The sequence below is a fragment of the Equus caballus genome, chromosome 18, assembly GCF_041296265.1.
Source record: "Equus caballus isolate H_3958 breed thoroughbred chromosome 18, TB-T2T, whole genome shotgun sequence".
Taxonomy (NCBI): domain Eukaryota; kingdom Metazoa; phylum Chordata; class Mammalia; order Perissodactyla; family Equidae; genus Equus; species Equus caballus.
In genome coordinates this window covers 31,771,477-31,778,456 of record NC_091701.1, presented here as the reverse complement: position 1 = coordinate 31,778,456, position 6,980 = coordinate 31,771,477, and the positions used below count along the sequence as shown (strand labels likewise).

The 6,980-nt window shown below is 46.8% G+C and overlaps 1 long non-coding RNA gene across 1 annotated transcript; it reads right to left on the bottom strand.

The window, feature by feature from the left end:
- Window positions 1–3,359: 3,359 nt before the first annotated feature.
- Window positions 3,360–6,693, bottom strand: LOC138918765 (uncharacterized). Its single transcript, XR_011428489.1, has 2 exons — window positions 6,580–6,693; window positions 3,360–5,550 (listed from the first exon to the last, which is right to left on the bottom strand). It is a non-coding gene; the product is annotated as an uncharacterized lncRNA (long non-coding RNA).
- Window positions 6,694–6,980: the final 287 nt, after the last annotated feature.

Here is a 6,980-nt window from a genome sequence, read left to right as displayed (position 1 = left end):
CATCCTCCCATAGCACTGTCATGGGGAGTCACAGAGAGGAGGCTTGTGGGGGTGCGTTGAGAGGTCTAAGAGCATTTCAAACATCTTTTCAAGGCATCGTTTGACAATATCTTCTCAGTGTAGATGCATGCAGCATGTTGATTTTTTTGAGGAAAATGTTTTGTTTTTCTTCCTGTTCTGGGTAGTTTCTCTTTCCATTTTCTTTCTTCTTTTTTTTCAGGCAGGGGGCTAAGCTCTATGCTTTTGTTTTTGAAAAATCCCTTTGGGGGGATGAGGAAGAGAAAGAGAGAAGGAGACAGCAGTGCCTCTAGGAAACAGGCCCTCAGGGGACAGCTGTGTGCTCCTGCAGCCCAGGGGAAGGAGAGGAGGCCTGTGGGCCCTGTGAGTCCCGCACCTCTGCCTCCTTCTGGCAGCACCTGGCGGGCAGGACCTCACAGAGGAATGGCTGTGTGGCTCCTAGCCCCAAGGTCGCTGCATGTCCTCAGGGTGCCTGAACTTCAGAGGACAAGGAAGTTCTTTCAGAGGGAACTCATGAATGTTGTGGAAAACAAACCCCAGGCTGGAAGGGACTTACACCTTCTGGAGTCCAACTCTCTCACGTTAAAAATGGAGAAACTGAGGCACAGAGAGGTAAAATAACTTGCCGAAGATCATACTGCTAGTTAAAGGCAGAGTTTCTTATGTTTCTTTGAAAATAGTTTGGTTTAATAATTAAAGAAAAGATAGAGAGTGGGAGGTATAAAAAGTGGAGATTTTTACCTTGTCAAAATTAAGCAGAACACATTTAATATTTTACAAGCATTCTAGTATTTAAAATTGTTGCCCTATTTCACCCCTTTGATTAAAGTCTATTTCAGAACAAGAACTGGCTGCGTTTCTTTAAAGTGCAATGAAGTCACACCCTGATTCTCGGGGACACAGAATTCTCGCTGACCCCCAGGATCCAGAAGGCCAGGGATCCGACAAAAACACCTCCGATCTCAGGCAAGTCCTGAAGTAATTTGCTTTTGAAAGTCACATCCACTTGTCTGTGTGGATATATGGGACAGCTGGAAAACTCTCCAGGAAAGTTCCAGAACACCAGCAGGACTCCAGGTGGGTTGGATGTGGAGTGAGGGAGTGAGAGGCAACCAGGACGACTCTGGCTCCCTGGTTTGTGATGGTGAGAAAGGAAAGGCTGGTGGTTGGGCAGGAGGCAGGGTGAGGGTCTGGTGCACAAGCTCGGTTTGGAGTGCATTGAGGCCAGGGGTCTGTGAGGGCCTCTGATTGGATGCATCAAGCAGGCGAGGGTGAGTTAGAGCTCAACAGGCTGTGGCCCTGGGAGCACAGGACCTGTCTTGTTCCCCATTGCATCCTCAGTGCTTCCCACAGTACCTGGCACATGGCAGGCCCTGGGTAGAGATTTGTGCAACGAGGGAGTAAACCAGCCAAGACAAGTGGGTCATGGAGGGAAGACAGAGCTAAGCGAGCCCAGGTCCTCTGGCTCCTCCTCCAAAACCCTGGGCAAGGAAGTCACCTCTGTTCTGTTTCCTCACCTGTAAAAGGGGACGCTGATCCCTGGCCCCTCGCTCATGGGATGTGAGGAGCCTAGGGTATCAGGTGAGTGTCACAGCAGTGTCACCCATGTGGCTTATTTTTCCTTTCAGTTTTTCTTTTTTCACTAAAGAGGAATTTTGATCCTGAACCAAACAGTGAACTCAGATCAACTGGCCAGATGGGTCGTGCACTTCTGGGCGGTCACATCCTCAGCTCTGGCTACATTTTTGATGCTCTGAGCCTATTTCATGCGGGGAGGGGCTGAAAAGGATTGACTGTGGGTCTGCATGTGGCAGGAGCGCTTAGGGGTAGAGGAAAGTGTGATGCTGTCTGGAAACAAGGCCAGAGCAAGACAAGGACGAATATTGTGTCACTTTCTAATGGCCTTTGTGACCTCTGCTGGTTTCTGAAATGCACATCAGACTTGGGATCAATTTTAGGATTTTCAAGAACGAGGTACCAGAGACAAACTTTCTGAAAAACAAATTGTTAGTCAGCATCAGGGGTCTCAGAAATGTGCAGCCTTTGTCCAGTGACTGCACTTGGAGACATCTATGCTGAAGGCACCACCCCAGCGGCCACCAGCCGCATCTCATGCTGGGCTGACTTCACGGCCATGCTGGGAGAGGGCTGTCCCAGGGCACTCTCCACTCCCTGGTCTCCAATCTCACTGAAGATGCTCTTTTCTGTGAACTAATTCTTTTCCTGTTTCTTAATTTTTATGAGGGGCCTTTCTCTGCCTTGCCTTTCTTGGCACCTCCGGCAGCTCCAGGTTGAACTGCACAGTCACTTTCGATCTGACTCCATCTGTCTAGGGACACACCCGATGTAACTCTGAGGTCACATTTTCTCACACACACGTTGGGAGTGTCTACGTCTAGGGGAGAGTCGTTCTCTCTCGAGGTGTTGGCTGCTCGTTCCAACAGCACAGCCACTGCAGCAGACGCCCCCTGGAGCTTGCCTCAGAATTGCCTCAACCACTGTCTTTGGAGTAACCGATGACGGCCAATTTTTAACCATTCAGGAGGTAAATTTAGTTTTAAGAGCTACAGAAAGTCATTTGGGGGCCAGTCTGGCAAAGAGTGGGTAATTTAGCTGGGTTATAGCACTTGGGGTCAAACACAAGAGATGACTCTAAAGCCACAAGATCTCCCCACTGCACTCCTCGGCCCTGCAGGCTGACTCCTGAGATGTTCAGACCCAGGGCAGCATCGTTGGGACACGTAGGAATGTCCCAGGGGACCAATTCAGGGGACGCTGGGGCATAACCCATGCTGTAGACGCTGCTTGTCCCCTCTCCTCCTCCCCAGGGCCAGACCTACTCATGGGCATTTTGATGACTGCCTGTGTGAGCTATCTTAGGGACGCCAGAAACAACTCCCCTTCTCACTCAGGCACTTGTTCATTTACTCATAATATGTTATTTAACAAATATTCTATTATTCTGAGCCAGCACCATCCCATGTGCTATGGATACAGTGAGGAACAAGACAAATCTGATCCCTGTTCTGCTGAAGATTATTGATAATCTGTCAGGAAGAGATGGTCACTGAACAGACGATAACACGAAAAATTAAAGTTAAATTTTTAAAAAATTCTAAAAGAAGTCAAAGTCTTAAAAAATTTCTTAATAATGAGTTTAAAATTTAAAAAGAATTTGTTTTAGTGAAGGCACGTTCTTCTAATAACTGCAAATAAAACTTGAGAGGAAGGCATATCAGGATGTGATTAGTACCAACACTTTAGTATGAATCAGTTACCAAACTTTTCCCTAAATTAGAGCAGAACCAGGCCTCTGCTGTGGGGTCATGTGGTAGGCAAGATTTGTTAAAACAGCTTTATTGAAATATAATTCACATACCATACAATTCACCAGTTTAAAATGTACAATTCAATGGCTTTTGGTGTACTCACAGAGTTGTACATTCATCACCACAATCCACTTTAGAACATTTTCGTCATCCTAAAAGAAACTCTGCACCCCTTAGCCTTCACTCCCCAACCTCTCTTTCCCCAGCCCTAAGCCACCACTTTGTGTCTATAGATTTGTCTGATTTGTACATTGCATATAAATGGAATCACACAATGAGTAGTCTTTTGTGCCTTCTTTCACTTACCATAATATTTTCAAGGTTCACTCATATTGTTTCGTTTATTAGTACTTCATTTCTCTTTATTGTCAAACACTATTCCATTGTCTGGATATACCACACTTTGTTTATCCATTCATCAGTTGGTGGACATTTGGGCTGTTTCCACTTTTTGGCTCTTTGAATAATGCTGCTGTGAACATTCCTGTACAAGTCCTTGTGTGGACATAGGTTTTCATTTCTTTTGGGTATATACCTAAGAGTGGAATTGCTGAATCATATGGTAACTCTATGTTTAACCATTTGAATAACTGCCAGTCTATTTTCCAAAGCAGCTGCACCATTTTACTTTCCTACCAGTAACGTATGAGGGTTCTGATTTCTCCATATCCTCACCAACACGTATTATCTGACTTTCTGATTATAGCCATCCTGAGTGTGAAGTGGTATCTCACACACATTGTGGTTGTTATTTCCTTTTCCTTGATGGCTAATGATGTTGAACATCTTTTTGTGTGCTCACTGGCCATTTGAATATCTTCTGTATCTATTCAGAAGCTTTGCCCATTTTTTACTGGGTTGTCTGTTTATTATGAGTTGTAATACTTCTTTATATATTCTAGATACAAGTCTATTATCAGATATATGATTTGCAAAAGTTTCCTTTCATTCTGTGGGTTGTATTTTCACTTTTTTGATAATATCTTTTAAAACACAAAAGTTTTTAGTTTGACAATGTCCAGTCTATCTCTACTTTTCTTTTGTTGCTTGTGCTTTTGGTATCATATTTAAAAACAATTGTCTAATCCAAGGTCAGGAAGATTTACACCTATATTTTCTTCTAAGAGTTTTACAGTTTTAATGCTTACATTTAAGTCTTTGATCCATTTTGAGCTCATTTTTGCAGATGGGGCGAGGTGGGTAGGCAAGTTTTAATATGAGTTTGAAGGGGAGGGATACAAAGTACAGAGGACACTGAAGAATAAATGATAGAAATATAAAGAAACATCAATAAAAAATTAAGAAAAGAAATATGGAATCATTAGTTCACATAAAAGAAAATTTTTGTGAGCAACTCTCTGAACCCCACATCCAATCCACGGGAAATCCCACTGAACCTGTCACTAATCTGTATGTGGAATTCATCCAGGTGGCCGAGATGGAGAGGTGGGAGGACGTTCCATGCAGAGGAAATGGTGACAACACGAGATGAGAGAGACTGTGGTGCGTTCAAGGATGCATACGCAGTTCTGGCTTCAGCATCGCTGTGAAAGGGGGCAGGCCGAAGAGGAGGGTAGAGATGAAAGGCTGGCACAGAGGCTCTGCGTTAGGCAGCTGGGCCTACCATAACAAACCACCACAGACGGGGTGGCTTAAGGAAAAGAAATGAATTTTCTCACAGTTCTGGAAGCTGGAAGTCCTAGCAGTCGTGGCAGGGTTACTCTCTCCTGGGGCCTTTCTCCTTGGCTTGTGGACAGTTGCCTTCTCACCGCGTCCTCACATGGCCTCTTCTCTGTGCACGCACTCCTGGTGTCTCTTCCTCTTCTTATATGGACACCAATCCTGTTAGATTAGGGCCCCACCCGATGACCTCATTTAACCTTAATTACTTCCTTAAAGACCCTATCTCCAAATACAGTCATGGTGGGAGTTAGGGCTTCAACATATAAATCACAGGGGAACTGTTAGATGGGTTGGGGGGTTGGACGGGACACAATTCAGTCCGTAACAGTCTCCAAAACTACATTCGGGAGTTAAAGTTTTATCTCGTGAGTTTTACGAGCAGTCACGTATTAGATCCGTGCCTTTAAAAGTCTCCTCTGGCAGCAATGTGGATTCTCAATGAGAGAGGGGTGAGCTGGAGCAGACAGCCCGGTGAGGAAGCAGTAGCAGTCATGCAGGACGGGGACGGTGGTGGTCTGACCTAAAGCAGTGGCAGCGGGAGTGGAGAGAATGGAGAGATGTTAGGGAGGTGCAGATTGGCTGTGGGGGCATGGGGAGACCTTCTGGTGGAGGGAGCTGCTCTTCACTAAAAGAGCAAAGGGAGGCCAGGAGCCTGTTTACAGGGCAGCTGGTGGGACAGAGGGAAAGCGAGATAAGCCCTAACAGATCCAACAACGAGAAGGCTGTGGCGAGCTTGGTGGGCTCGGTTTGGGAGCAAGCCTCACAGCAGGGGGCAGGCCTGAAGCTGCACTGCCACCCGCTCCACCACCCGCTCCTCAACCCCTCCCTGCAAAGGAACGTGGGCAAGTTCAAGACCTCTGCGCTGAGCCGGTGACCTGCCCACAAGGATAAATCTTGCAACAGAACTGGCCATGCAAATCAAGAAAAGACCAAGGAATTAAGAAATGTCAATACAGAAATGAAAGTTTAAAAAGTGAACACAAGGTAAGGAATGGAGATGACAGTTGTAGGTGCTCTTTCAAAATGTTGTGGACAGCGAGGAGATGGGAGCTGGGGACTTTCTGCTCAGAGTTTTGTCTGCATCTTAGCTGAGGAGGGAGAGAGACCCGGACACATTTGTCTGCTGGCTGGAAGGAGAGACCAAAGGTGCCCAGGAGAGGCAGCCAAGGAGGCTCCAAGGTGGCAGGATGGGGTCCAGGGCGCAGGTGGGGGACTGGCCTTAGACGAAGGGAGCGTGTATTTTTCTGCTGCAAGAGGAGGTCAGGAGGAGAGGATAGCAGCATAAATGGCACAGAGCAGTTTTGTCTCATGAGGTGAGTGGCGTTCTCATCTGTGGGCTTCCCCCTTCTCTGTTACAGGTTGTGTCATTTGGGGCCCACTCCTGTTTTTCTGTGGAGGAACTCCAGCTGGACTGCCCCACCTGCCCTCTCTCCCCCCAGGCCTCCCGCCCCCTGTGAGGTGTTAGAAGATGGATGATGACTTTGGGAGAGGAGTTGAGAAAGCTCCCTCGGGCCCTAGCCCTCTCCTCCCTTCCTGCTTACCTACTTACCTGCTCCCTGCTGTGTGGGGAGGAGGTGACTGGCTGGGACCACCGGGTGTATGGGAGTACTAACTCCCCATAGATCTGTAGCGAGGAGGCCAGGGGAGGATTTGGGAGGTGATAGTAAAATGGTACGCAGACTGGCTTTGCAGAGCCCCACCCTGGTGGGCAGGATTCTGGAGCTCCGCCCTCCCCCTTGATCCGAGGAGCTCAGCTCTATGTACCTCCTTTGTTTCTGCTTCCCGGTAAGATTTCTTTTGAAGAAAGACTTCTTGTGGTTTAAAGAATCTTTTTTTTTTTAAACCACAAATCTAGTGTGACTCTCTCATTTTTCAGATAAGGGCGCCCAGAGAGTAAACTCTCTCGTCTTCCAGTTTTCAGTTTTGATTTGGGCATCGGATGTTTTCTTA